The following is a 13,289-nucleotide window of genomic DNA, read 5'->3' as shown; positions in this document are numbered from 1 at the left end:
AATTTAATCCTTTCAAAAAAATCAGATTTTACCTTGGCTTGAAATCTAAAATTGCTATGAAAATCAACTTGAAAATGATGCATTCATATGGTGAATTGCTTGAGTTGGCTTTGGATGTTGAGAAGAGCTTAGCAAGCCTAAAAACCATGAGGTCTTAGCTAAAGGGGACAGTTTAGAGGTAACCAAAACATATGGAAAGGAGGAGAGTTTAGACCAAGGAGTTATGCCATGCTTGCACATTGCTTGTCCAAGTCTACGTCCCTTGAGCCAAATGCCATGAGCAGTTGTGGTGACATGAATAGCTCATGTAGTGTGACATTTGAGAGCCCATATTTTGAAATTAAAACCCCCTTCAACTCAACACACGAGCCTACTAGGTTGGAGGAGAGTAGCCATACCCTTACCCATAGAGCCATCAATGACCAAACTACCGATTTAGAGCCGAGGGATGTGATTGTCGACCAAGGACTACTTGACCTTCAAACCGTGAACATTAGACAGCCCATGGTCACGTTTAAGGGTGAAACTTGTTGGGATTCAAGCAAGGGTGAAGTAATAAAAGAATCTTGGGTTGTTCCATACTCAAGTGTGCCAAATCTCAACTCCTACTCCAACCATGGGTTTTGTTTCAAAACCAACATCTTGAAAACATGCCAACCGAGTAAGGAGCAACCTCAAACGTCCTTAGAGCCATATTTGTCCAAGAACTTTGGTTACAAGAGAGTAACAACACCTCTTTTGCCATACACAATTCTGGTCTATGACCGGGAGGAAGTCATGAGAATCCATCTCTTGAAATGTGCGTGGTCTTGTTGTGAAGAGGTTGAAGATGATAATGTCGAGAATGTTAGGGCAAATTCTTTTGAATGGAGGGAGTTTGAAATAAAAGTTGTTGCATTGTGATTCATTTTTAAGCCAAAAGAAAAAGTCCAAGGAATGGTTCACAATTGAATGCATTTCATCGCTTTTTGAAGTGTCATTCCAGCGGGCCTGATTTCCAAGCCTTATATCTCAAGTTATACTCATAAAAATCCTTCGATTCTTATGTCAATGGAAAGCTTGGGATCTTAGCTAAACAATGGATTTTGAATCACCACCATATCAGGTCTATAGCTTGAGCTATGGCCGATTCAAACAGACTACGCATTACTGGACAGCCTATGACCTACGTGAACTAAAAGTTCAATAACTCAAGTTTTACTCAACGTCTAAGGTTGATTCTTTTTAGAGCTGAAAGTTACTCCCTTAGCTTTATAATGAGCTATCATGGGCCCTGATATTCATCCTGAGCTAAGAGATATGCCTCTTACAAGATGCATCTGATTTCCTGAAATGGAATAGAAACCGAGCTAGGCCACGGATTGGGTCCTTCGTCCAATTTGAGGTCTAACTCAAATTCCGTCTAAGAATACATGGTAATTTTTGTCACGTCTCAATTCTATAATGAATTTTGAGACTTTTTGACTAGGGACTTTTATTTAAATAAGGATCCGAGCTAGGATGAAATCACAAGACAAAACCGAGTAACAAGTTTATCGGTTTTCAACAAACGGTCTAGTTCGCTTCCAAATGGTCCTATCCTTTCTAATTAATAAATCAAGACAATCCTAGGACTAAAGAGAGTCCTTTGGCCATCCAAACCAGTCCTAGGAGGCTGTTTTATCTTTTTCAAATGAAGATCAAATGTCGCTTTTAAAGAAGGTCCAAATGTCGCTTTCACTCTTACATTTGTGTAAGGCTTGTGTAAGGGCTTTGGGGGCTGCTCACAAGGGATTATTTCAGCTGGAATATTGACCAAGGAAGGCTCCAATTTTTGTATTTTATAGGTAGCTCTTGTGTCCCTATTGTTGTAATATTTATGTAAGACCTAGAGAAGAACATTTGAATTATTCTTGTTGTTGAGGTACACGACTGCCTAGGGCTGGATGTCCTCTTTTTTTCCTTTGTTTATTGCTTATTTTTTGCTAATCCTTAGATGTAAATTAGATGGTTAGGATTAGAAGGATTTGGGCTATATATAAAGCCAAGTTCCCAAGTGTAAAACTCAGATTTGATGAAGTTAAAAGAAAGAAAGAAACAAAGTGTTTTCTTCAAAAAAATCTCTTTTTTGCTTTGTGCTTGAAGAGCTCCATTGCTTTGTGCTTGGGGTTGGTAATTCATTTTCTTGTGTGCTTTGAATTATCGAGGCTAGTCCTATTGCTTTGTGTTCGGGTCTAGTCATATCACAAAACCGTCCCTAGGGACACGCCTAAAACAAACAGTTTGTTTCATGCAAACTTAGTCTCGTTATTTTAGTTTTTCGCTTAAATTGTCGAGTTAGAGGTTTTACTCCACTTAGAATTCTTGTCATCGGGAGGCTTCCATTCTTTCCGTCTCCCTCAAATATGGTGATAATGATAGCATTTGGATTTATCAATCCTTCAATAATAGAAGGAGAATTCTCATAGCATTGATGACGGGAGAGCTTAGGAATTGAGATTGTGGGTGCCAAGTCTCCACAAGTAAGCTCATTCATAACTTTGTTCTTGAGCTTCTCCACTAAGTACCTTTTATATAACAATTTGACCTCTTGGAGAAGGTTTACCATATCATCTCCAACAATCATAGGTTCCATGGTGGATGTGAAAAGGTCTTCATAGTCAATAGGAACGAGACATTTATTTTCTCCATGGAAGCATACCTCAAACTTCTCATGGATGGGTTCCTCAAGTGAGGCAATCTCACAACTCCATTCCTCTTCTTTATTCCATAAATCATTTTTTTTTTTTGCAAAAAGTTATCATTTCATTTCATAAATGAAAGAAAATTACAATTTTGCAAGACTATCACACTAAAACACAAAGGGACTATGCTTCCAAGCAGCCGAGCAACATTAACCCTATCCTATGACAATAAGGTAGAGATTACAAGATGATGAGAAGTGGACTTGACTTTGCTAAAGAACCGAACTAAAACTTGATGCTTGATAATTTGAACAATAGCTGAAACATCCTTAACCTGACTCTAAACAATACGAGAGTTCCTCTCCCTCCAAAGCTGATAAGTAGTAGCTGCTAAGGTAACTTGAAACCAGACCCTGTGCCAGGTAGCTCGTGCCCCAGTAGCACTTATCAACTCTTGTTCAAGGCCCTGAACATTCCTATCAATCCTCATCCAGCTCAACAGGGACTGCCAAACTGCCTTAGATAAAGAACAGGTGAAGAAAAGATGAGTATGGGACTCTTCCTGCTGTTTACAAAGACAGCATCTATTGGCTAAGTGAAAGCCCCTTTTCTGCAGATTGGGAAGAGTAGCTAGCTGGTGTTGTACAGCCAGGGAGGAAATGATTTTGTGTCGAGGGAAAATTGTAGAGTGAGATAGACCACTGGTCCAAGGTCCAGCTTGATCTACATTCCTAACATAGGAGTATACATCACCAAGGTGGAGTTTTTGTCCTTTAACCCAGCTAATAAGCCTCTGATCAGCAAGGGAAATCCCCCCAGCTCTGATTATAAGAGCATTTTTAGCAGCAAGGATTCCTTTGAGACTAGAGGAGAAGTGGTCTTTAACCTGAAGCGACCAGATATCAGAACTTTTCAGGGTGTACAAATGATGCCACTTAGCCCATAGCCCCTCAGGAGGAACAAGAATCTTCCATAACCATTTGAGAAGAAGAGATATGTTCCAGGAATGGCTATCCTTGATGTTAAACCCACCTGCAGTCCAAGGTGCACATATACTCTTCCAGCTTTTAAAGACAAGCTTCCTACCATTGCTTGGAGTTCCTCAAAAAACATCCTTGTAGAGTCTATTAAGTTTCTGATGCACCTCATGAGGAAGAAGAACACTAGAACACCAGTAATTTTCCATGCCAAAGATAACAGAGTTAATAAGCTGAGCTTTACCAGCAAAAGAGAGAAGATGAGAAGACCAGTGTTGGACAGATTTCTGAACTCTAGTGATCAGGTGATCAAACATACTATTTGAAAGCCTAGAAGTGTGTAGAGGGACCCCTAGATATCTAAATGGGAAGGAGCCCAAGGAGAAACCAGATGCAGCCAGAATTTGCTGCCTCACTTCAGGAGAAACACCTCCAAAGTATGTGCTGGTTTTATCAGCATTTGCATAAAGCCCAGAGTGAGTGGCAAAGTGAGTCAAAACCTCCTTGACAGCTTGAATAGATGGACAATCTCCTCTTATAAAGATCATAAGATCATTAGGAAAAATGAGATGTGTGAGGTTTAACTTGCTGCATTTAGGATGATAGGAGACCTGGAGTTGGGAGCACATTTTCCTAAGATAGAGAGAAAGAATTTCCATACTAAGAACAAAAATATCAGGAGAAAGTGGATCTCCTTGTCTGATACCACTCTGTCCTTGGAAAAAACCCAGTGAGCCCTCCATTGATTTTTAAATAAAACTAAGTATTAGTAATACACCCCATAATCCATTTCCTAAAATTCTCAGGAAACCCAAAAAAAGTGAGCACATCAGCAATAAAATCCTATTGCAAAGAGTCAAAAGCCTTTTGGATATCAACTTTAATGAGGCATCTGAGAGAAATATTCTTCCTGCTATACCCCTTAACTAGGGTTTGGGAAAGCATAATATTCTCAAAAATAGACCTTCCTTTAATGAAAGCCGCTTGTTCATCACCAATAAAGGAAGGGAGAACGTTTTGCAGTCTATTAGCAAGTATTTTACTTACAGTTTTATAGAAAACTGTACAGCAAGAAATAGGTCAAAAATCCTTCACAGAAGAAGCTACCTGTTTCTTGGGGATGAGAGTAAGCAGAGTAGTGTTAGCTTGTTTGGCCATCTTCCCGGTCCTGAAGACACTATGCACTGCCTTACAGAAATCCTCCCCAATAATTCCCCAAGCAGACTTGAAAAAGCCTGAGGAAAAACCATCAATCCCAGGACTAGAGTTAGAGTCAATACTAAAGACAGCATTCTTGATCTCCTGGTTTGTGACCTCAGAAATTATAGCAGTTTGATCCTCAGGAGAAAGAGTATGAATGGATTCTTTCAGAGAAGAGTCAAGAGCAATAGTGTCCTTTTTGGTTCCAAGAAGACTGGGATAGTAATCCGTGAAAGCCTCCCCAATATTATACATGCCATACCTTATGTCACCATTACAAATTCTGATGGCTCCAAGAACTTGCTGAGTTCTTCTCTCAGAAATTTTGGCAAAAATATATTTAGAACAGTATCAACTTCCAAGAGGTACTTGACCTTAGATCTCTGATGCAGAATCTTAAGTTCAATACCCCTGAGCTTGCTATAATCAGCTATTAACTTCTTTTCCTCTTGAACTAAACTCTCAGAAAAATGATCAAAGGAGAGCTGTTGTTGGCAATGGGATAAAGAGTTCTTAGCAGACTTTATTCTTGCAGAAATATCACCAAATCCAGCACGATGGAATGTCAAAGCATATTTCACATTTTTGAGCTTATCAAAAATCAAAAAATAGGACTTCCTTTCTTCTGGGATGACTAGGCAGCCTGAACAGTTGGGAGGTACACAGTGTGAGTGGTCCAGCTATTGAGACAGCTAAAACGTTTAGTAATTTTTTTATCTTCAGAGATACAAGCAATAACAGGAGAATGATAAGAAATACCAGCTTCTCTAAATAGAGCAAAAGAAGAGGGGAAAGCAGTCAGCCAAGAAGGATTCACAAGAACCCTATCCAATTTAGACCAAACTCTAGAGAGAGGATCTTCCTTATTAGTCCAAGTCATCTCAGCACCATTACCAGTAAGATCATCTAAGGAACAAGCAGCCAGACAAGAATTGAAATCCATCATCTCTTCAAGAACAGGAGGACTAAGACTCAATTTCTCAGAGGGGCATCTCACAACATTAAAATCTCCAAGGGCAATCCAAGGTTCAGAAGTGCTCCCAGTATTAAGAGCATTCCATAAACTTTGTCTATCAGTAGCATCATTACTACCATAAATGAAACTAACCAAGAAATTCTTAGAAGTTTCAAAATGGTGAGCTTGAAGAGAAATCAGTTGATCATGAACAACCTGACCATTAAAGAGAGGGTGTGAGGATTGATTAAAACCCAGATCCTCCCATTGTAATGCTTATCATAGTTACATATAACCTTCTAATTACTAAAATTGGTTCTGATAATATGACCTGCTTTATGGGGCTTTCACCCTAGTTTCAAGAATAGCTAACATGTCCACTTTATTATCCCTAAGAAAGTCTTTTACCTCCCTTTGCTTAATAGGACAATTGAAGCCTCTAATATTTCAGGAAGCTATTTTCATGGCTGATTAATATCAGGAGGGACAAAGTCCTGAGAGATAACCACTGGAAAAGAACATGTTAAGTACATTTCATATTGACAGTCAGATGGACTGGGAACAACAAGCAAGGATGCTTGACCTAGCAAGGAGCATTATGAGCCTGCAGTCCTCACAGTGTTGCCCAAGGCCAACTGACCATTATCTGAGGTACCACCTAGTTCTTTAACAGGAGAGAGAGCCATGACAGGAACAGTATTCCCTGACTTAGCAACCTCAGATCTAGAGAGTTTGCCAATTTCATTATGCTTACTTTTCCCAGTCTTCTTTGGTGATTTCTTAGCTGGACATCCTGAGTGCTTTACAACCACAGTCTGAGGAGAGTTAATGACCAGAGAAGAGGATCTCTGACCTAGCAAAAAGCATTCTGAGTCTACATTCCTCTCCACTGGTTGATGAACTTCTTCAGACTGTGTAGACACCTCAAAATGTCTACCTAACCTTAAGGGTACCCGATGATGAGGCTAATATTTAATGACTAAATGAAAATTGACAATGTTATAATTAAAGACTCTTTACGCTTATTTCCCGATAAACCATATAAAATAGCCCAACACCATATCTATACTATCCATTAGCCGGTTTACTTACCTACCTCGGATATATTATTGGGCTCAAAACTCAAAGAATATACAAATTTGTGTTGATAGAATTATACAAAAAAATAATCACGTGGGAATGTTAGCATGAAGATATTGAAGGGGACACAAATACACAATTTGTTGTTACTCTAGTATGTGGATTAGGCAATTATGAAGGCCAAGATTTCGTACGTACCGAGTGAAGAGATTGATATTCACAAGCTAAGTATTATCCTTCTCAAACTCTATTTCCCTACAAATTCTAGCCATGCAAGCTAGTATAAATAACCAACGACTTTCACAGACAGGATTTACAAAAAATAAGCCGAGAGATCATACCAATCCCAAGATATTTATACTTTTATACTCCGTCTCAAATAAACTATCCCAGTTTCAAATCAAACCATACAAATAAATCGTCCCAGTTCTATATAAGCGCATAAGAGCCAATAATTAACGACAAAGTCGAAATTCATTCATAGTCAAATCCAGATAGGCCTGAGGGTACCAGATTCAAATAAGTTTTTCTTTACTCTTTCTTTTTCTTTAATTCTTTAATTCTGTCTTTTATTTATTTTCTCTATTTTATTGTATTGACTAACCTAGTTTATTTCTCTTTGTATATAATTTGTATCGTTTTTCTTATTCTTTTGATAAATTTCGTCAAATATATAATATTATAAATAAATAGTAGAGGCCGTCAGTTTGATGGGCGGTCCCGGTGCCTAACACCTTCCCTGGCCGTACCTTTACCCCCGAATCCGCAATATTTGGTTCAGACCGGAGTGACGGATCAGTCCCCATATCAGGGATCAAAAGGGGCCTTTTCCGTTAACTTTATTTTTGTATGTTTTTTATAAAACCTACTGGCGACTCCACATATTTACTTATTTCGAAAAAGGAGATTTTTTCAGGGATCTCACAGTGGCGACTCCGCTGGGGACTTAATAAGAGGGTAAGACTCAAAATTTATTTGTATAATTATATTTTTTGACGTGCGATATACAGGTTTGCTATGAAGTTTGTTTTATGACGCCAAGTTTTATATGCGTGTTTCTTATCAAGCTAAGTTTATGATTGTGCTGCCAATCTTTTGCTTAATTGTCATACGTAGTGTTGAATAACCTCACTGTTTTATTTCGTCTTTATCTATTATCCACTTTTGATTGATTTATTATTGCATAAAGACAAAAAAGGCATAGGCTCTCCGTAAGTCAATATTATGTCATTTAAGCTACCCTATTCACCCTCGGTAAAGTATGTTGTATACTTAGAAGGTCCATTCGACCGACTAGGCCTTACACATATTTTCCAACTCATGACGTCGCGTTTTGGCAACTCGTCTGGTCCATATGGCTGGGGGAGCACAAAAGCGAGAGGTACCCTCGGGTATTTTAATGTTATGAGTACCCAATTTCTTACCCACAAACCTAACCATAGATCCCGTAGATCCTTTGTCTAGGTCATATTTTATGTATGTCTCATTTGTAACTAATTAACACTAGATGAAAAAAAAAATGACCTAAAGAAAATGACATTAGAAGTATGCATGGCCAGCACCCTACGTTGATTGTTTATGTTGTGAATAGAGCTTGGTTAAATGTGATGATTATGCACCTCTATTTGCTCATGTAGAACAGTAGGGTATACATGAAAGTCCAACATTTACCTGCATATGGCATTAGATTTCTTCTGGCATCTGAGTATAGTTTGCGTCCCACATAGCCATAACTAATAAGAAAAAATAATACACACTAGTTGGTGTGTCCATAAGCTTCAAATTTAATAAAAAGTCCAGCGTGTGCATTCCGTCTTTAACAGCTAACACCTGCATCAGGTCTTTAACGCAGTGTCATCCATAGGCTATCGTCATACTTGTTCTGCGTCTGTTTGCATATTACCAGTCGATTCATCAGTACGGCATACAATACTTACATCTACACAAATCACATCTTGTGTCAGTCGTCAGTCGATGAGTCAGTCCTGAGTCAATCTTGCACATAAAAAAAAAACTAATCAATAGTTACATAAGTCCTATGTGGATCAAGCATTCAGTCCATTTAGTCATCAGATAAATAAACATGCATCCTAGGCAATGAGACTCACATACATAATTCTGAACAGTATAATAATAGCATAGCACAACAACTAAGCCTGTTAAAAAAAAATATAGGTCCTTGCATTCAGGCCTCATATAGCATTAAAAATTATTAAGACCTGTTTGCATTTAGCCTGTTCAGTACGTCAGTGTGTCAGTCCGCCGTCAGTTTATCAGTTCGTCCATTTGTCATTCTGTCCGTCAGTCTTGCACACTCAAAAAAAAAAGAGGAAAAATTAGTTCAGTCCTTCAGTCAGCACTCATCAGATGTAGTTCGACATTTGCATTTATTACCACCCTCTGATATACATTCAGGTCTTAGCTAGCATCATATACATCTACATTCAATACATTTCTCCATTCTAGTCCTGTTTGCTAAAAAAAATTTCTTAAGCTAAGTCATGATCGGGGTAGGGGAAAGTAAACGAGACCCTAATTTTAATAGCCACTCTAGCTTGGGAACAAAAAAAGGGTACAAGAAGACTAGGTAATACAAACTGACATGTAGTTTCCATTGCCGGTGTCTAATTAAAATATAGGACCATCCTAGTCCTTTTTGAGTTGCATAAATAAAAAGAAGAGCATATGTCTTTTTTATTAGTCACTTGTTCTACTTTTTACCCTTAACTAGTAGAATAGACTTGAAATACTTTAGGGTGTATCTCTTTAGTGTAGATCAGTCGACCTCTTAGAGTCAGCCTAAACGAGGGCGTGCACTAGACCATCTTTTCCATCTCTGTGGTGTGATAATTCATTGATCGCCGAGTCTCTAACTAGGTGACCTATAGGTTTGGAGATTCCATCTTTCTACTTGATTCGTTATTTTTCCATACTTCTTGTGACTACTAGTTTAAATGAGCACAACTCTCTATTTACCAAATTTGACAATTTCTCATATCTCAAATGACCACTTGATGAGCACAAACTCATATGATCGACCATTTTTAGCAAATATTGTCATCCATTTTCATTGAGGCCTGTGTTACTCCGACACGGCTGTCAGGTGGCGTGTCGCGTGTCGGACACGACACGGTGGCCGACACGACACGTGACACGTGTCTGACACAGCCATGCCGGACACGACACTGACACTCCGTGAAGGCTTCGACAACTTACAATATCGGCAAGTTGCTACAGCTTCTTCATCTATGGCAGAGGTGTCTCGACGGCGCTGGTGTTTCAAACATTAGGGTTTGGCTTCGATGATTTTTTTTGGGTTTGGAAATTTAATGAATTTGGGCTTCTACTTTATTTATTCTTCTCAAATAAGATTCTTTCTTTATTCAATAGTGGGAATAGTGGGGTACAGGGGTGTCCAACTGTCAAACTTTCATATTTATCTCTTTTTTTATTCAATGGTGGGGTACTAGTCTCATGTGCTTAACCAGCCATCTCCTTTTTCATATTTATTTCTTTTTTAATAGGGTTATTTTTTTTATTTGACTGTTTTTATTTTATTTTTTCTTCATAAAAAATTTTGCAAGGTTTTTTTGACGTGTCGTGTCGTGTCCATTATGTCGGTCAAGACACACCGTTGACCGTGTCGGCGTGTCCACAAATTTCAGAAATTTCGTGTCAGACACGCCGACACGTGTCGGACACCGACACGTGTCGCCGTGTCTGAGTAACACAGATTGAGGCTAGAAATCTCGCCTCAAAAACATTAAAACCATATTCCTAGTCCACCCGTGCCCAAACTTACCAAATGAAACACGGGAGCGCACACTTCATGCCCTTAAAACAAGATAGGTGACCACAAGTCCCTTAGAATGAACTTAAGATGTGAGTCTAAGTACCGATACGAGTTCAAATAGATCCAAATCCTGTTTCAAGACTCTCAAATATTCAAAAAGAAAAATTATGATCTCAAAAGATACAAATCCGATGTCAAAAATCTCAAAAATTCACAAGACAAGAAAAAAAAAATCAGCCAAATTTGCAATCAACTCTAATGTCAAAAGTCTCAAAAATTCACAAGACAAAAAAAAGTTCCAGTAAAAAAAAACAAAAAAAACAAAAAAAAATGTTCCAGTACAAAAAAAAAGACAAAAAAGCTCCAGACCAAGGTGCAAATAAAAATTGCAGAGTAGTCACTTTTTCATTTCTCAGACGAATCAATTCCAGAGTTACATTGTCTCCATACCTTTTGGGACGATCCTTTCATTCATTTTGGTGAGTGAGAGAGGCACACAGGTCTCCAGTGTCTTCTAACACCATAAACCCTTCTACTCCATTCCATTTATCACCCTCGTTTAGCATCTAAGAATTCGGTGGATGTACACTACACTTATACGGTCACAAAAATATTTTATTTCTATAGTATTAGTTTTGGGTAATTAGCCGAGCTTGTTACTATAAAGAGGGAAAAACTCATTTTACAATATGAATCTCAAAATCCAAGGCAAAAAAACAAAAAATAAGAAAACAAATTGTCACAATCACGGCCCATACAAGGTCGGAAAAAAAAGAAGGAGAAGAAAGCAACAAAAGAAAACAAGTGTGCTAGCTATGCGACAGCTGCGTGACTGACACCGAAAAATACCTGATGTAACATGGGGACAGACCACGATCCACACCAGGTCAAAAAAAAAGGGAAAAGGAAAATACCTGAACAGGGGGCTACCACAAAACATATAGTGAAGAGTTTCAGTTAAGTTAAGACCAGGGGCATAAGGAAACACTCAGCGCATATGTTTGACTACATTTAGACTGCAGCCCTGACCAAAAAAGTTATAAGGACTTACAAAGCAATGACAATTCAATAGGCATAACACCTAAGCAGCCAGGACTAGAGTACTCTGTTCCTTTCCCATATCATGCTCAGTAGCTCGTTTTGAAAATTAACAGGACTAGTAATGAGATGTGTCATGTGTCTATGGTCTGTTTAAGGAAAGGAATGCATTGTCAATTAGCTAGTGTTTGTCTCCATTGTCTTAAGTTCATTAGCATCATAAGCATTCTATTTGCATTATCAGCATATACTACTTGAGTCTTACATCATAAATTATTTGCATTAATGTCATGATTGTGCAATCAGTTCAGTCGTATTATCAAGCACACTACTTGATTCGAGAAATCGGTAAAACCATAAAACCAAAAATATAAAAAACAAAAAAGAGAGCATAGATTCAACATCAATCGACTAAAAGAGGGGAAGCACCCATAATTTGGCCATAAGCTTTGTATCAAGCACACAACTTGACCGGTAAAAAATAGAACGAAGAAGAAGAAGCATAACTGTGACAGTCAATAAAGAATGGAGTCAATAAAGCATAACTGTGACAGTCAAAAAATAGAAGAAGAAGCACCCATAATACTCACAGTTTGCAGAACTGGTACCCAGAAAGCCAGTCAGGTGTCACAGCCAAAGAAAAAAAGAAAAAAAGAGGAGAAGAAAGCAACAGAAGAAAACAGGACCAGTAAAAAAAAAAGCACAAAGAAGAGAGGCGGTTAAAATCAGTTCAGACGAAAAAGCTTACTATTCGAAACGGAGCTTGATACCAAGAATGGAATCCGGTATGATTGTGCTCCTTCAACAGTCAACCGTCGCCAACCGACGCAACCCACATCAGGAGCCAAGGATGTGAATACAGTCCACTATTCAAGCACACAACTTGATTTAATCGAAGAGTAATAAAAAAAGGGCATAATTTCAAAATCAATCGACAAAAAAAAGAAGCACTTACTTTGATGGAGCTCCGTAATCGATCATCCAGCGCCAATCGGGGGCTCGAACAACAGCTATGGCGGCACAAAACCGCTAATCGCATTCCATATCCGGAGCTAACAATCTTCAAAGACGATTTATTAGGCTTTAATACTCTAAGCAGCAACAGACGAGTTAGTCAATTTGGAAATAGGGGGACGATTTACTGAATTTCTGGTGAAATGAAGAAATTGAAAGTTCAATTGAAGAAAAGGGGAAAATGAATGTTTGGTCTCGTAAGTGCTTTACGGAGGAAGCAAAATGGGAATTTTCACTCTCCTAAGCCTTTTGTAAAGAAACACCACATTATCTATGTGGATGAAGTTGGTTCACTTAATTATTTCTTGGTTTTCAAATTCGAGTTCGTAAGTCTAAGTTTTACGTGCATTTAATTAAGCATGTCTAATATACTCGGTTTTAAACCCGCTCTCTTAAAATAAAATTTTATACCTTTCTATTTTGCAAAATAAAACTTTCGCAATTCTCCAGCCAGTTTCGTGAAATATAATTTTGCAATTTCAAATATAGCTTTTTTTTCAAAATAAAATTTTGAATTCCTTGGTCGGCAGGCCCTGACATGCATTTCAGTTCTTAAAATAAAATTTTCT

At 38.2% G+C, this 13,289-nt stretch overlaps 1 long non-coding RNA gene across 2 annotated transcripts; it reads right to left on the bottom strand.

Annotated features, from left to right (window-relative positions):
• Window positions 1-8,469: 8,469 nt before the first annotated feature.
• On the bottom strand, window positions 8,470-13,038 carry LOC141611926 (uncharacterized). Of its 2 annotated transcripts, none has more exons than XR_012528899.1 (4): window positions 12,662-13,038; window positions 12,455-12,572; window positions 9,095-9,189; window positions 8,470-8,870 (listed from the first exon to the last, which is right to left on the bottom strand). It is a non-coding gene; the product is annotated as an uncharacterized LOC141611926 (long non-coding RNA). The 2 variants fall into 2 exon arrangements; XR_012528900.1 differs by having other exon boundaries at window positions 8,470-8,814; window positions 12,662-13,037.
• Between the last annotated feature and the right edge of the window lie 251 nt (window positions 13,039-13,289).

The sequence above is a fragment of the Silene latifolia genome, chromosome 11 (genome assembly GCF_048544455.1).
Source record: "Silene latifolia isolate original U9 population chromosome 11, ASM4854445v1, whole genome shotgun sequence".
In the NCBI taxonomy this organism is placed as follows: domain Eukaryota; kingdom Viridiplantae; phylum Streptophyta; class Magnoliopsida; order Caryophyllales; family Caryophyllaceae; genus Silene; species Silene latifolia.
This window is presented reverse-complemented; position numbering and strand designations above follow the sequence as displayed.